The sequence below is a fragment of the Hesperophylax consimilis genome, chromosome 14 (genome assembly GCF_061612785.1).
Source record: "Hesperophylax consimilis isolate HC1 chromosome 14, BYU_Hcon_1.0, whole genome shotgun sequence".
Lineage (NCBI taxonomy): Eukaryota > Metazoa > Arthropoda > Insecta > Trichoptera > Limnephilidae > Hesperophylax > Hesperophylax consimilis.
The window spans coordinates 31560893-31579130 of record NC_142849.1 but is presented as its reverse complement, the minus strand read 5'-3'; the positions used below and the strand labels follow the sequence as shown (position 1 = coordinate 31579130).

The following is an 18238-nucleotide window of genomic DNA, read 5'->3' as shown; positions in this document are numbered from 1 at the left end:
GAAGACTGGGGAATGGTGTCTAACTCCCACAGTGGCTGGACCTCTTCGTGGAGCCGGTCTTCGTTAGTAACGATGAAAGAATTCGTTTCATGAGCAGTGTTCGAACCAACTGAACCTAGAAGAAGCCAACCAAATGCAGAATTGAAAGCTGATGGCTGACGTGGACCACCATTCAAATTACCAGGTCTCAGAAGAGAAGAGAAAACCTCAGCACCCAAAAGAAGATCAATCGGTCCCGGTTTGTGACAGTCAGGATCGGCAAGAGGCAAGTCTCTCAACTGATGCCACGATGACTTATCTAGACGAACAGTTGGCATGTTGCCACAGATACTAGGCAGCGTAAGTGCCTTGATGTTGAAGAGAACCCGTCCCTTAACACCGATCTCTAATTGAATGATTCCTGACGTGGTTGCGGAAGATTGGCCTAAGCCGCTAACTCTCTGAGAACTGGCTTGACGAGGGATGCCTACAAGCTCCGCAGCACGATCGGTGATGAAGTGAGCTTGACTGCCCGAATCGATCAATGCGCGAAAGGTTTGGAAACGGCCGGACGAATCGCGAATGCCAACATTGGCGGTTGACAATAGTACTATGGACTTGTCTCCTAAGTTGGTCAGGACCTGAATTTTAGAGTCGGAAGAAGGCTCCTGGTCCGTAGACGTCGTGGAGTGTTGATACTGATCTTCCAAAGAAGCGTTTTCGTCTCGATGGAGCAAAGTATGATGTTTTTGCTGACATTTTTGACATGTAAACAAAGATTTACAATCTTTAAGATAATGAGAAGAATGAAGACAATTGAAACACCAACGGTGTGATTGAACAAACTGTAGGCGATCCTGAACTGACTTGAGGGCAAATACCTTGCACTTGGAAATGGAGTGGTCTTCCCCGCAACAGGAGCATTTCAGGTAAGTGGTGGAGTTCGAGGACCTATTTGTTTTAGGCTGTCCTTTCTTAAGATCGCAAAGAAGCGCTGAAGTGCGTTTTTTGGCAGCCTGATTAAAGTTCCGTGCAAGAGGTTTGTCAATAGTACTGCTATCGCGAGTCGAAAAATGTAAGTCTCGTACAAGAGCTTCGCATTTGTTATAAAGAAACTCTTTGAGTTTCAAATATGAAGGCAGGTCGGTAGGAGACTGCAGTTGTTCGAATGCGCATCTTGTAGGTGAATCTAATTTCGACAGAATTAAATAACAAAGCACGAAGTCCCAATTATCTATTGGGAGATCCAATTGTTTTAAAATTGTTAAATCCTCATTAAATACATCGAACACGCGACGAAATTCAAAAGGATCGGTAGACGGAAAATTTAAATTTAGCATTTCCCGCCAACACGTAAATGCGAGTTCACGCGCGTTACGATAGCGCGCGATTAATCTTTGATATGCTTCAACGTAGTGAGCTCCTTGTACTGGAAATGTCCGAATTAACCCTAAAGCTTCTCCAGATAAACATGAGAACAAATACTGCATGCGTTCGATGTTGGATAAAGATTTGTTTTCATGAATGAGAGCGTTAAACATGTCGTAAAATTCGGGCCATTGCTTGACATTTCCAGAAAATATTGGAATGTTTATTTTTGGTAATTTAACGTTTGTGCACGCATTCGCGGTTTTACAATCGAGAGACTGACTGGTTAACTCCTGGTAAATTTCCACAATTTGATAATACATCTCGTCAAAGGTTTCGCGAATTTTATCTTCATCAATTTCGTTTGTGTCATCTAAAGCTAATATTTCCGCGTGAGACGTTTCAAATTCAAGAACTATCTTTTCCAGAGTAGTATAATGCGCTAACAGTAAGTTGCACTTAGTTGCATCGTGCAAAGCGCTTTTTGCTATTTCATGTGTCTTGACTAACCTATTATTCGCTAATGTCCGTTTCCGGCGCAATATTTGAATGGCTGGGGCCATGTTGAATAAACACGATTGGAAACGTACCCAAAAACGAAACAAAATAAATGATAATAATTTAATCTATTATAATTATATGCGCGGTAGGTCGTAAATACTCAAGCGCTAGGTACCTACCTAATTACTGTTCGAATTGATTATTATTCAATATTTAAGAAACATTCCACAGCACTATCCGTTTTGGCATAGATAGATTATAATCTTAAAGTTCCCTAGTTTCGGCACCAAAAATGTTCGAAAAACGAACAGGGGTTGGAATAGCCGCCCTTTACAGGGCTATTCCACACAGATAAAGTATAAATTAATTATATAGCTTGTGACAGGCGATGCGAGAACACAATGCATAACGTTAATTCACAATCAACTTACCGGGAGGAGATGGTGAAATCTGCATAGTGAGCATCATCTGTCAGCACTGGAACGTTTAGCGTGGTTGGTAGCACTCGTTATTTTAGATTAAATTGCGATAAAAAATACGTAAGATAATTATTTCGATAAGGAACCGGCAATGTTGTTATGACGGGACGAACGGTTTTTGTGCGACTGCTCGGCCCACGGCCTCCGTGGATCCAGCTGACATGTGCGAAATTTAAACTATACAGTTCAAATTCTGACGATACGATTGGTTAGTACACGGCCTGTCAAAAGCAATTGGCGTTACGGAACAGTACATAAAAAAGATAAAAAATTTGTATTTTCGTAAAATTAACATTTATTAAGTGTTTTATTTGTGGTGAAAAAATTACTGAAGAATATCTTCAAATGCTGAATAAGTTGTCACCTGCGTCAAGACGTAATCCTGTGCATAATGTAGAGCAGCTGTATGTAGATAAGACGATTACCAGAGCAGCTAGAGAACGGGGTGATGAGTGGGCCCAGAAAGTGATTGAACGAATTGCTCTAGTGCCTGAAGGCTCTGACTTGGTGGCGCAAGATGCAAGATATCATGCGTCTTGTTAGAAAAAGTTATTCCGCGCACCTCCTTCTGAAATGAAACCTGGCCCGCCCTCTAATGAAGATGTTGATAGAGCCATGGAAGACATTTATAATTTTCTTTCCAACAATTCAGACGAATGTCAGTTTACACAGGAACAGTTAACACGTAATACCCGGAGGTTGAAAATGAAACACATGCGGCGGTGGTGGGTCCAGATTGACCCGGCTGAAATGATGAAATTAAAAGGCTTTTTATGCATTTTTCGTTCATATTCTTACTTTTATATGATATTATTGTAGTTCCTCATTAACTCATAACATATCCCCTGTGTTTCTTGTATGAACATGAAAGTTTTAGAAATTAGTGTTCCGTAAATTTTGCGGTTCGTCGATATACAGCGGCGCGGACATCCCGCGCAACAGCTAATCAACGACTGAATCGAAGACGGCCCCGACGGCCGATGCGGGTGCCGGGCGATGGTCAGGGGAATGAGGAGGGCAGCGCGGGAGAGGGGGACAGGAAGCGTTCGTCAGCGGAAACAAACATTTTTATTTCTATAATTATTAAAATTTTCGATGGTGTGCATTTACAAGAATATCGTGTATTATTTAAAATACCAGAAATAAATCACGTATTTGATAATTTCCTTGTGGCTGTACCTCTAATAGAAAGATGTGTAAAGAGAAAATAAATTCAATTTATAGCCATATTAAACGATGATTGCTTATGCAAATATTAGAAAATATTATATAATGGCATTCAAATTCAAGTTGAGTATTTACTTCCTCACACATTTATTTGTCACAATTAAAACCATTGAATGACACACATTAAAATATACTAAAACTTTTATTTTTCAATATAACAAATTTAAATTAACAATTTTCATTTAAAAAAAAGGAATAAAAGCAATATTCTAAATACGAAAATACAAAAATGATTCGACGATTAATAAAATTTATATACATACACAAAACACCAAATGGATTTATTATTACAAATTCAGCGGCAAAATAATTATATAGCACTACCAATTATAAAAAGTTTAACAGTTTTTTATTAGTTAAAATATATTAAAAATGCTAAAATTCACAAAAATAATTCATCGATATATTATATCATTCAATAAATGTCATCGAAACGTATATTGCTAAAAATATAGCGGAAGCGATCTCTAGATAAAGCGGAGGGGAAAAAATGCTGCCGGAATAAATCCTCGGTAGTCCAAAGTTCGCTTAGTTCTAACTTTCGGCCGTGATTTCTTCCTGAAGCCAAAAGAACTCCAAAAAATGCATACATTTCTGTCTTCGTAATGTTAGGAAAGCTGGAATTTTTCGGATTGAGCTGACAGAATTTATTCGTATTTTCAATAATTTCCTCCACCATTTCATTTGAAATAAACAAATCAAAAGCATCTCTGATGGATACTATGTTCTGGCTACCGTTTTTCAATCCAGGGGTAGAAGAAATAATGTTATGGCTTCTGGTACGTAAGCTGGCTGGTTGCGCAGAATTCCATTGGAATCCGAAATTCGACACGTATAAATGTTGATCTGCAACGGATTCATTCGAATTTCCTACACTAACTTCATTATCACTTCCATTTCCACTTTCAGATATTTCCTCTAGTAATATTTCTTCCGGATCACTTTCAAATTCTGGATCTAATGTTTCGAATTCCAAGTCGCCATCATCACTGATCTCACTGTTCGAACTGTTAAGTAGCTTTTTGATCTCATTATCAGATAAATAATTTTGCTTTGCAATTGCGTTCGTACACTACGAAAAAAAAAATTAAAACAAAGTCACAAACAAAAATCACAATACTAGAAATGTGCCCGAATGGTTGACAACATCTGCGCGGGACTTTGAGAGACAAAGACGGAAGGACAGAGCGAGAGATATGCTGTTTTGTCGGCTGCTCGAATTCAACTGAGAAGAAATGAGTTTTTGCGTGTTTTTAAACACAATTATTCTTATAACTTTTTTAAAACGTGTCCGATTTTAATCATTTTTGAGTCGAAATATGGGTAAATATTTGATGAAAGAATAGACAAAAGGAAATTAGCCTAAACGAGATATTTGCGGCAAAATCTTTTTTTTTAAAAACACTGGGTCAAACCAGACCCACCACCGGAGTCGAGGTGTTAATGGGTAAAATAAAGGGAGTCTTTCAGCCTTGTATAAAAACTGTCAGAGCGAGACTTGAGAGCCACTACGGTGACGACATCTTCTTTGTTGAGAGGGGGAAAATACACCAGTAGTGTGCTTCAAAAACACTGGCTACAAAATAATTACTAACCATTGGTATCAAGACAGGAGCTCCAACCCCGTGGAGGAACGTCGTCGGATTGTAAGAGCTGCTGCAGATATTATTAGAGAAGATATTCGATCACAAGTGTACACATTGGAAAATTACAGCCCATCAGATGACTTTCTTCAAGATGTGAACTCGGTGATTCCACATACAGTATCAGAGTTTTATGAGAGAGTGATAGGCAAAAAAAACATGGAAAGGCAGAAGGATGGAAAAGGAAATGTGTTGCCTTATCGCACGCCCTGATTTCAGCAGCACGGCCACGATCTTTCGTTTCATCACTCCTAACTAGTGTAGGTGCATATATGTACAAAAAATTTGGCTCAAAAAAACTCATTGATGCGCTTTCAGCCCTCGGATTTTCATGTTCTTACAAAGAGGCAACTCGACTTGAACAGTCTGCCATTCTGCATCCGGAAATTCCTATTCAAGATAATGCTTTTGTGCAATTCGTATTTGATAATGCAGATTTTAATATAGACACTTTGGACGGATGTGGAACGTTTCATGAAATGGGAGGGATGGTGGGTGGGACCACCCACCAAAGATGCAGTCCAGCAACACGCTTCAAGAACATACTTGCAAGTGCAGACTTGGCTTGGTCACGATAAGGATCCGACTGAATGGGGTTGGAAAAAGGATGCTGTTGGGTTACTTACTCCAGTAACAATGTTGAAGGAAGCTGCACCTCAGGCCTTGCTGAACTTCATATCATGTCAATGCAAAAAAGGTTGCGCTGGAAAGTGCACCTGCAGAAAGTCGGGTTTGAAATGTTCCCTACTCTGCATTCATTGCAATGGCAACTCCTGCGAGAATGCTGTAGAAGCCTTCGTTGATGACGATGACGAGGAATATGATGATATGAATATGATACCCAGTCGAGACAAATTTGGGTGATAAGACAGATAAAGAAGCTATTCAGGGCCAGAAGTACGAAACTATAGTCAAGGGCTCGTACTTCTGTCTAAACTGATCTACCATTAATTTTATTTTTTGTTATGCTGACAACTTAACTAATAAAGAAAAGAATGTCAATAAATGTTAATTTTACGAAAATACCAATTTTTTATCTTTTTTATGTACCTTATCATCTTAATTGTATTAATAAACTTAAATGTATATTGTGATTACGTTGATAGGCATGTCAGACCAAGCTGCGAGCACAAATGTAGTGGCTTGGCCTATTTTAGTGGTCTTCCCATTGGGAATGTATGGCGACCGATATGCTGAAATAATCTATCTACTATATTTATAGCTAGGTCTGACACAGGCATGACGATTGTTGTCAACGTATATGTTCTTAGAACAATAATTGTTAAAGATAAATAAAATCAAGGAATGCCATGTTTAAAACACCTAACCTATGTTTCAATTTTTGGCCTGGTTTTGGTGGATTAGAGTTTGGATACGTAATAGAGATAAAAAATATAAATTATATACCTATTTCTTTAACGAAATTTTATTTTCTACAAAATTATTATCAATAAATTTTTCATAAATTTGTACTGGAAACGAGGTATTTATAAAAAACCAAACCTAGTCGCGCAAAAAACTCGTTTTTTCAAAAATATACGCATTTTTACGACTTTCTACCTCGGTACCTATTAGAGATAGAAGATTTTTGTTTAAACAAAAGTTGTAGGTTATTTTATGTTCTATTATACTTGTTCAGATACTTTAGCCGAAATTTGCATTGGAAATGAGATATTTGGGAAAAACTAGATTTTGGCCCGATTTCGGCCAGTTTTTTCAAAATGGCGGCGCGAGCACAGGTGCGCCAAGGTCGGAAACTCAGATTTTACATCAGGGGATCAGTTTATATAACATATAAAAAAATTGGGACTACCGGAATTACTTCGATCGCGACCCCCTTTTTGGCGCTAATTGCACTGGCCTATGTAGACGTTTTGTAGTTAGGATGATATTTAATTTTATAAATTACCGACATCTCTTGTCGTCTTTGTATAGATTCAACTCTGTTACAGTTAATGACATTCATTTACCTTTTAAGCAGCAGGATTTATTTTGGATGATGTTGTTTGACGAGAGATGGCACTGCTAGTCCAGGTTTTGGTCGATTTTTTCGTACCAATGTTTTGCGACTTGGTAATTATTGTTGCAAGGGACAGTTTCAATTGCAATGTGTGAATCTGCATCCAAAATTTTACTCTATTGAGAGCTGGCTGCGAAATATTGTTCTTTAGAGATTACATTTTGCAATCAACCATTTTTATATAGGGATTTGAATTTTCCTGAAGGTTTGTGAGATCTTACAAACCAGATCATCACCATACGGTTTTTATTCTTGGATTGTTGACATATAAGGTCCAGAATTTTGCTCTAAGCTCGCTTTGAAAAATATTTACGTCCGTCAAGTTGTAACGATTTTAAAGAGAGAAGTATGATTATGATTTGTTATTTAGTTATGCCCAAAGCAACACTAATAAAATATTGATTGCGTGTATTCTGAAATAAAAACATATTCAATCAACTGTAAATTAAAGAAGGATGAGTTTAACAAATAATCGTTTATTCAGAATGGAGGCTAGCACAATATAAGGTTAATTAAATACATGAAATAGCAGAGGAGACTCTATTTTTAAACTAAAGGATTCTCAGGGCCGTGTGCAGGACTCGAAGAGCATCTGCATGTTGAATTTTATAAATGAAAGTCATCATAAAAGTTAAGAGGTTAATTATATAAAGGGCGCCATTTATTTCTTCTAGAAATAAAAAGATTTAAAAGGATAAAGATAACCCGTAAAACTATCTAAAGTTAAATGATGATTTACGTGAAAGTTTCTTCCAACCCGCCATGTTGTGGTACTGGTCGCCGATGGTTCCGCAAGTCACAAGTAGTCTGCTCCGCTCCCAAAATCTGACTCGCTGGAGAAATTAATGATTCTCCTCTTCTCTGCGCAATCTACTGCGCAGCTCACGGGTAGCAATAAAGATGTCTCATCGATCGATATCTTGAAGAATCGATCTCAGTCCGGGGTTTGTAGTTTTCTCCGTTACATTACCCCTCCACCAAAGAAAAGAACGGACCACCTGGCTCCGAAGCACATGACTGCATTAGATTTCTTCCTGGTGTTGGTGGTGTAGAGGAACCCTCAGGCGTCATAGTTTTGCTTCAATAGATGTGTATAATTACAAATGTTGAGATTTCCATCCTCCAAATTGAAGCAGTTAAACTAGTAGACCATCTACGATGAAAACAGGGAATATTAGCTTGAAATTCTTCTGTAAGCAGCAGCAGCAGTCCCAAACCATGAAGACTTCCAAAGATGATGGTGAAAATATAAAAATCTTGTCTTGTTAGCAGATATTTTTGAGCAGCCAGTTCCGCTTCTTCAGGGTGAGCGAGTCAATTTCTTTTCCCTAAATAATTATCTACCTAACGGGTTAACCAACAAAAAACAGGATTATACAGAAAAAATTTTTCATAAAATGTTGAAAACCGAAAAGCCTTTCAAAAGGAAAACACAGCAGCCCTTTTACTATAATGTAGCAAAATGACAAAAATTCTAGTAACAGAATGTAAACCTGGAGAAACAATATTTTTAAGAAAATATTTTTAAGAAAATAATTATTTAAAATGAAATTCAAAAGAAAGTTTATTTATTAAAATGTTTTGTTAGAATTAACACCATCTAGTGAATTATCCTGCAAGCATATTGATATCAAGGACCCAAACCCAATCAATAGATCTAAGACTAAAACCAATTGAAAAATAAATAAATCGATATTAAATAACAACTTTTAAAAACATCCGATAGATGTCAGCTCTGTAAAAATTCGGAAGAATTTAATAAAATATTACTAGTACTTGTGTTTTAAAACCAAACAAAAGTTCAAATAGAATAAACTATTTTAAGAATTTAAGATATTTGTGTAGATATCCAAAACAAAATTCAATGCGAAAAAAAAAAAAAAACCCCCCATAAAACAACAAACTAATTCATTATGCAAATATCAGAATTGTAAGGATATTTGCAGAAGGAGTTAAATGAACGCACAACATATAACATTCAACAAAAAACATTAATTTACTCAGGTACAAGATTATTAATTTGCGATGCAAAATTAATACAAAAAACTCAGTACCGTTTATTTCGCCAACTTGTTACAACACATCCCCGAAGGTTAACAGTTAATACGAAAAACAAAATTACTTTTTGGTAATCAGAAAATTACTCAGAAAGTCTGATTAATTTAGTATTGATGGTTTTGTACCTCAGATCCTCATAAAGAGAAGGTAAACCTAATCAATATAAAAAAAATACAACGTGACGTTCGTATTTAGTACGCGCATATGAACGTAAATAAAACTTCTACCAAGATTTCACACTATCAAATAGTATCAAAAACAATATCAAATAGTATCAAAAACAATATCAAATAGTATCAAAACAATATCAAATAGTTGTCAAGCGCTTGGAAGAACTAATTAACTCAAGAAGCGTGCAACTGTGAACACAGCCACGGCCGGGTACTTAATCATAGACATCTGAGATTGCAAGCCAGTTCTAGGGAATTCGGACAACTGTCAGGACGTACGTCACGGAACAGATTCCAGAGAGATTTGCGCCGTTAAAAACGTGAGCGATTGTCATCATGCTAATTAAATTTCACAAAATGGTTTACTTTAATTTTATAAATTTGTTCTTCACTAGATGATTGGGGAGAACTGGCGCCCTATATAATCAAGCAAGTTTAATATTTGAGATGTGAAACTTATCCTTTTAATTTTTACTACCCGCAGATTAACATTTTAGTATTGTATCTTCGCATCACTAGTCAGATTTTGTTTAACGATCTGAACATGCCCTGATCTTAATAATGAACGTAGAGTCTCTTGCTATTTAACTTGATATTAATGTAATTTAATAGATGAGTATTTTGATAATTAAACTCAATAAATTTTGTTCTCAGCATTCACGCAATTCTTTGATTTCTGATTCCCTTATTTAATATTGTGCAACACATGAGTTTTATGTTTACACACTTTTCAGAAATTACACACCAATAAATCTCGGTACATTTGGCGCCCAACGTGGCTGTGTTCACAGTTGCACGCTTCTTGAGTTAATTAGTTCTTCCAAGCGCTTGACAACGGGGCGAGTAGTTTCAAATCGTTACATTACTCCCTTCCCTCCAAAAAAAATTTCCAAGGAAATTTGAGGCCCTCCTGGCGCCTTTACACATCTCAAGACAGGAAGCTTGCTGATCATGCCAATAGGTGATATGCTCTGGAAGAATTGATTTCAGAATGTATCCTTGAAACCAGGTAATTTGTATCCAATATGAAGGTCACGTACAGGGTCCAGGTCTTGAAGGCAGAAGTGGTGATTATCAGCTTAGAGGTTTGTTTGGTGATTGTATGAAGGCGAAACTCCTCCTCCTAATCTGGCCATGATGAATTTTGAAACTGCTGGGATGAGCATCCAAAGAGTGTACAGATGAAAGCCGAAGATCAATGTAGAAGAAGAAAGTTGAAGTTCAATTTTGATAGTCTTCTTGATATTGTCCAGTGCAGATGACAGGTCCATTTTGTATAAAGATGTCCATATGAATATGAAGTTCTTCCTTCCATGTAGATTGTAATTGTTTTGGCCAAAAGCAGCAATGAATTCCACCGGGCAGTATATGTTAAGGTCTTGAATTTGTAGTGATGATTGCGATTTAACGTTGATGTTAATTCTTGATGTTGCGAAGACTAAGCTATACTATAAAATGGTTTACTGATGAAAATTAGAAAAAAATTTAAGTTAGAACTGATTGTTTAGTTATAAAGTTATAAATTGAAGTTTCAAAACAGCCCACCTAGATGTCACTCCTCTAAAATAGAATGATATTTTAAATATCTTTATAAATAAATTTTATTATAATTTTACTAACAAGTTATTTCAAAGTTTAAAAATTTAAGCTGTTAACTGTGAAATAGATATTAAGATTTCTATATGAAGATGAACATTATTATCTTTCCTATAGATCTGAGTGAAAATAAGTTTTGTTTTTGATATTGATAAAATTTGAGACATAAATTAGCTTGTGAATAAACAAATTCTGTAATACCCCATTGTAGTATAGTATAAATCAAAATTTAAATTTTCAGTTAAAATGTAATCCGATGATGAAATTAGCAGTAAGATTGAATTATTCTTATTCTATTTTGTAAATCTCTAAGAATAAAGAACCAATTAACATTCCATGATTCGATCAAGAACAAGGTATTGATTGAATTATCGAATGCTAGTTCGACTTGTTGAGGTCATTCCGAGCTCAAGAATGGCCCCCGCAACCCGAAGAAGGAAGCTTTATTATCTTTAAAATAAAATTAAAAGTAAACCGACGTTGGCATATGCCACATGCATTTTTTTGTGTTGAGGATTTCAAATCTCTCTATTTAATTAATTTATATTTATTTTTATTCTAATTTGTAAAGATAAAAAACAACATAAAATGTGAATCCAAAAAGAAAAAAAAACCCAAATGGATAAAATAAGCACTACCAAAAGAAATTACATAGAAAACCGTTGGCAGGGTTTCATAACTTCCTAAAGTTACTAAATAGATATTCTAAGCATCTGATTGCTATCATGTGATGAAAATAGTAACCCAATGCCAAAGATTCTTAATGAACTCTTCGGTTTGCCTTCTAACTCAAAGCAACATAATAAATAGTACTAACTATAAATCATTTTCTATTATAAGAAAATTGTAACTAATATCCAGCAGATCCTGCAAGGAATATACATACTCATTTGATACTATAGATTAATGAATGGGATAACCCAAATTAACATTAATAATTTGATAAAAATATAGGCACAGTATTGTACCACATGCAATTGAAAATGCAATATCTCCAGCTTATAGTATGTAACATCCCCAAAGGGCATAAAAAACTTATTAATAATAGCATAATGAAACAGAACAAGACAAAGAAACAGAACAAGACAACGAAACACAAAACCCAACCGTATTCTACTATAAACTATCTTGAAGATACGCCCACCATTCCGGACTAGCAAGCGCATCTTGAAAACAGTTAATTACATAACCATTTCAAAATGAATATTATAAAAGTACATATGAAAATCATCAAAATCCCAAACGGATGTACAATGTACTCATACACATCCAAACTTAATATTTGATGACTTGAATATATAAATTTACAAAATTTAGTATTATGTACATTCATATGCACACATTCAATGCGCAAGGGTAAGGGTAGGTCACCCTTGCACACTGAACAAGTATAAAAATAGCAAAATACATATATTAGTAATACCTGGACACGGACAAACAAAATAACATCATAAACAAATATAAAATTGCATTCAATGTGAGAACATAAGTTTTAGTCATGCTCTCACGTTAAATGGAATCTTTTAATCGCTTCCACTATTGCGCATAATGGAAACAAAAGTATATAAAATAATTAAAATACCCTCCTGACCTACCCGACGTTAATCTGAGATTTCATGTTTGATTATATCCTTAATGTGAAAGGTTCCCACAGGTTTTCCATTTAAATCAGCTAAAATGTAAGCAACTGGAGACAATTTCTTAATGATTTTGCTGCGAATAAACTTGGGAGCTAATTTCGCTGAAAAATACTTACTAGCGTCTGAAAGAACGAACGATCGGCGCCAAACGATGTCACCAATTTCATATTGTATGTCCCTACGACGTAGATTATACTGAGTTTTGTTCTTTTCATACGACTGCCTTAGAGACGTACGAACCTGTGAAAAAATATCGTTCAATTCGTCCAAATCCGAAGCCCAAGAATCCCGTGCGGCAAATCTGATATCTTCGGGGTTGAAGTCTGAAGACTTGTAGTCGTTTCCTGAAATAATAATTTCCCTACCAAAGTTCAAGAAAAAGGGAGTATATCCGGTTACCTCATGTACTGCCGTGTTAATAGCTAGTTCAATTTCATGTAGACAATCTGCCCATCTCCGATGATCACCACCGACGTACGAGCTAATAGCAGACACTAACACTCTGTTAATCCTTTCAACCGGATTATTTTGCGGATGGTATCTACAGTTGTAAAAGAGGTGTCTTATATGAAACTTGCTAACTAACGCTTTCATGTCTTTTGAAATATATTGGGGACCATTATCCAGAATTATTGTATCAGGCACCCCAAACTTGTAAAATATCTCATTTTCCATGATCTCAACAATATTCTTTCCAGTAGCTTTTCTTAATGGGAAAAGTTTAGAGTATTTTGTAAAGAAGTCAGAGATTACTAACAAATATGTATAGCCTTTTTTGTAGGAGCTGGGGAAAGGACCTAATAAATCTGTGGCAATCATTTGCCAAGGACGTTGAACCAATTTGGGATCACCCATTAGACCTGGTGGTAACTGATTCGTACTCTTATGACCCAAGCAAGTGTGACATTTGCTAATGAATGATTTTACGTCGGCCGCCATCTTCGGCCAGTAATATTTCTGACTAATTCTATTCAAAGTCTTCATAATACCAAAATGAGCACACGAAGGAGGTACATGATATTGTGTTATTATATCTTTCCTAGACTCTTTAGGTACCACTTCTTTCCAGTCATACACTCTGTGTAGCGCTTCCATACTCTGTATGTGTTTGTACAATACTCCATTATTATTAAGCAGATATTTTTGAGCAGCCAGTTCCGCTTCTTCAGGGTGAGCGAGTCAATTTCTTTTCCCTAAATAATTATCTACCTAACGGGTTAACCAACAAAAACAGGATTATACAGAAAATTTTTTTTTCATAAAATGTTGAAAACGGAAAAGCCTTTCAAAAGGAAAACACAGCAGCCCTTTTACTATAATGTAGCAAAATGACAAAAATTCTAGTAACAGAATGTAAACCTGGAGAAACAATATTTTTAAGAAAATATTTATTTAAAATGAAATTCAAAAGAAAGTTTATTTATTAAAATGTTTTGTTAGAATTAACACCATCTAGTGAATTATCCTGCAAGCATATTGATATCAAGGACCCAAACCCAATCAATAGATCTAAGACCAAACCAATTGAAAAATAAATAAATCGATATTAAATAACAACTTTTAAAAACATCCGATAGATGTCAGCTCTGTAAAAATTCGGAAGAATTTAATAAAATATTACTAGTACTTGCGTTAAAAGTTCAAATAGAATAAACTATTATAAGAATTTCAGATATTTGTGTAGATATCCAAAAAAAATTCAATGCGAAAAAAAAAAAACCCCCATAAAACAACAAACTAATTCATTATGCAAATATCAGAATTGTAAGGATATTTGCAGAAGGAGTTAAATGAACGCACAACATATAACATTCAACAAAAACATTAATTTACTCAGGTACAAGATTATTAATTTGCGATGCAAAATTAATACAAAAACTCAGTACCGTTTATTTCGCCAACTTGTTAAAACAGATTCCCGAAGGTTAACAGTTAATACGAAAAACAAAATTACTTTTTGGTAATCAGAAAATTACTCAGAAAGTCTGATTAATTTAGTATTGATGGTTTTGTACCTCAGATCCTCATAAAGAGAAGGTAAACCTAATCAATATTAAAAAAATACAACGTGACGTTCGTATTTAGTACGCGCATATGAACGTAAATAAAACTTCTACCAAGATTTCACACTATCCAAATAGTATCAAAAACAATATCAAATAGTATCAAAAACAATATCAAATAGTACATGGCCTCCCCGTAACCTCAAAACTCTTCAGTGACAGGGTCCCCATGGACTAATGATAAAAAGGACAGGAATCAAACCTGAAAGTACAATATCGTACTATCGCATATCAACAATGCATGCAAAACAAAGCCTATCACAAGACTCGTGTATATGTGGGATAATAACAGTTCTCAGCGGTTGTAACAACTTGTAACTGTTTCCACTAGATTGACAAAACATGACAGTACATGACATTAACATGACATCACAAAACAAACACAAATGGAGGATGGACAGTTCCCATTCATGGCGGCAAATAGAAATGTCGTCCACCAAAACATAAAGTGAATTTAAAGATAAAAGAAACTTTTCATGCAACAATGACATGAAAATTTTGCACCCAACAACCATGTGTTGCAAGTGACCTCATGCGTAATAGCATGATACGTTTGAAAAAAGGTGACAAGATAATGTCCTTAATAGTGCCTGAGAATAAGGTACTCTGTGCCAATTATAAGAATAATATCAAAGAAATTATTGTTTCTTATAATGATCAAATTTGTAGTAATTTTCTACATTTAAAACGATATTTACGGATAACGTTAAAACGAAATTTATGATAATTATAGTCATGTGGAAGTTATTGAAATAAATTCTTTTCAAATAGTATCTATTGAATAAGAACAAATTACACGGCAATAACCTTTAAGCTAAATGTAAAGATTAAAACGATTGCAAAGTATATCGTATAAACAATATTGAATATAAAAAAAATCCAAAACCCAAATTACAAAGAAAAAGGTAAAAAAAGGGTAAAACCTTCTGTAAAATATCTTGTTTAATGAATGTTTATAATGGAAATTCCTGTAGAACTTATAGATTTGATATTTTAAATTAATTAAGGTCATAAAAATTGTATTATACGCCTCAACACAATGACTATTAACCTGTAAAAACTATTTTCCTGGACAAGCATACAAAAACTAAAAAATATGGTCGTACGTGAAAATTATGTTTTGTTTAATAATTAATTAAAAACAGAACCTTGTATGAATTGAAAGAATGGAAATTCAGAATTACTTGAAAACAATTGCCGACAAATAAAAATTAACCTATAAAAAATTTAGTTCCAACTGAGCTCGTTGAAAAAAAGATTTAAAACATTCCCTGTTCGTTGAAAACCCATTTCCCATAATAAACAAAATATGAGCATTGAATATTAATGGTCCTATCTTGTATATTAAAAGTTAAAAAACTAAATAAATTATAAAAGAAAACCTTCAAAAAGCAATTTGCCGACAGCAAAGGAAAACGCAGATCAGGCAGGTGTGACGTCTCGCTCCTAGTCCTGAAGCATTTATCCAATGTTGAAACAGCATTTACTCTGAAAAGCATGTTTTGTGTATTTCATTATTGAGTAAAAACAAATGCAACATTTTAATTTTAAAATACAGGAATTAGAAAAAATATATTATGTTAAAGTATATTGAAAGTGACAATAAAATTCCAAATTTAAAAATCATAAATCTTTGTAACTATGTTTTTATAATTTAAGAACACAATAATCAGGTTTACTAAGAGTTGAACACTTTTATGTAACAATCATCCACATGACTTAAAACGTAATATTAACTTTATAAGGTGAAAAAAAGGTTATTATTGAAAGGAAATTACGGATCAATAAGGTTGCTATAATATTTCGAAATAATACAATTACAGAAATTAAGGAACCTATAATATAGTTTCATTCACTGAAATTCAAAGAAAAATTAACAATCGCATGATGTTAAAGTTATAGTAGAGGTTAAATAAATAACTTACTCCGTATTTTTTTTTTTTAAAATGAGATGCGAAGAACTACTGTCCGCATCATGATCATTTCTAGCGCCATTCGTGAACGATGAAATATGTACCTAAATACTCTGTTAGGACAAAATAAAACAAATTAGCACACAATAACCATTATCTCGTTAGGATTTTAAAAAGCTACGTATAAAACGTGGTAAATAATGAGTAAATACTCAAGATATAGCAAGAGGCACACAAGATGAGTTCAGATTTGAAAGCGGGAACCAAAATAAAATAAATTTTAAACTAAGAAGAAGAAAAAAGTGTGAACTTACGAAATCCTCGGTGAACCAAACCACAACGTTGAAAAAAACTTTAAACACGACCAAAATGATATTGACCACACGTGTCTAAAAAAAAATTCTACCTACTAGGGTGAAAAAGATGACATTCAAAATGAAAAATTTACAAAAAAAATTCAACCGATATACACACGTTGCAGGCGCCATTGTAACGATTTTAAAGAGAGAAGTATGATTATGATTTGTTATTTAGTTATGCCCAAAGCAACACTAATAAAATATTGATTGCGTGTATTCTGAAATAAAAACATATTCAATCAACTGTAAATTAAAGAAGGATGAGTTTAACAAATAATCGTTTATTCAGAATGGAGGCTAGCACAATATAAGGTTAATTAAATACATGAAATAGCAGAGGAGACTCTATTTTTAAACTAAAGGATTCTCAGGGCCGTGTGCAGGACTCGAAGAGCATCTGCATGTTGAATTTTATAAATGAAAGTCATCATAAAAGTTAAGAGGTTAATTATATAAAGGGCGCCATTTATTTCTTCTAGAAATAAAAAGATTTAAAAGGATAAAGATAACCCGTAAAACTATCTAAAGTTAAATGATGATTTACGTGAAAGTTTCTTCCAACCCGCCATGTTGTGGTACTGGTCGCCGATGGTTCCGCAAGTCACAAGTAGTCTGCTCCGCTCCCAAAATCTGACTCGCTGGAGAAATTAATGATTCTCCTCTTCTCTGCGCAATCTGGGTGCGCCTGTTCTCACATTGCTGGAGGATTGGGGGCGGAGCTACGAAGTTTGCCGAGTGAACACGAAGGCTCAAAGCGGCTCGGAACTACGAAGTTTGCCGAGTGTACACGAAGGCTGGCAAAAATCAACTTGATTTTGAATAATTTGTTTGAAGTCTTGAAGTTTGACTGTGGTTTGACGTTCGAAAATCTCTCAAGTATGAGGGAGATTTTGAGTTGAAAGAAACGAAACATGGAGGTCGTTATTAGTAAACATTTACAAGACATAATCAACCCTACGGACATTTTTTTTTAACCTAACCTAACCTAACCTTCTACTTCCTGGTTACGAAACCATTACTAGGATAGGTTATTGTACTTTTTATTACTAACCTCCAACTTACCTAGCTCTGGTAGTTTGTATTGATATTTGAAGCTTATGTTTGTATTATTTAAGCTTTCTGCCAGAAGCCTGACCTCACAATTGTTATTTAATCTTATATATTCTAGGTTTTCCGAATAAAATCACAAAGTAGAAGAAATTTGTGTTTAATCCGTGACCCA

General features: G+C 34.7%; 1 long non-coding RNA gene across 1 annotated transcript; it reads right to left on the bottom strand.

The window, feature by feature from the left end:
* Positions 1-7677: 7677 nt before the first annotated feature.
* On the bottom strand, positions 7678-17684 carry LOC149418194 (uncharacterized). The gene is made up of 2 exons (XR_016303158.1): positions 14178-17684; positions 7678-8880 (listed from the first exon to the last, which is right to left on the bottom strand). It is a non-coding gene; the product is annotated as an uncharacterized LOC149418194 (long non-coding RNA).
* Positions 17685-18238: the final 554 nt, after the last annotated feature.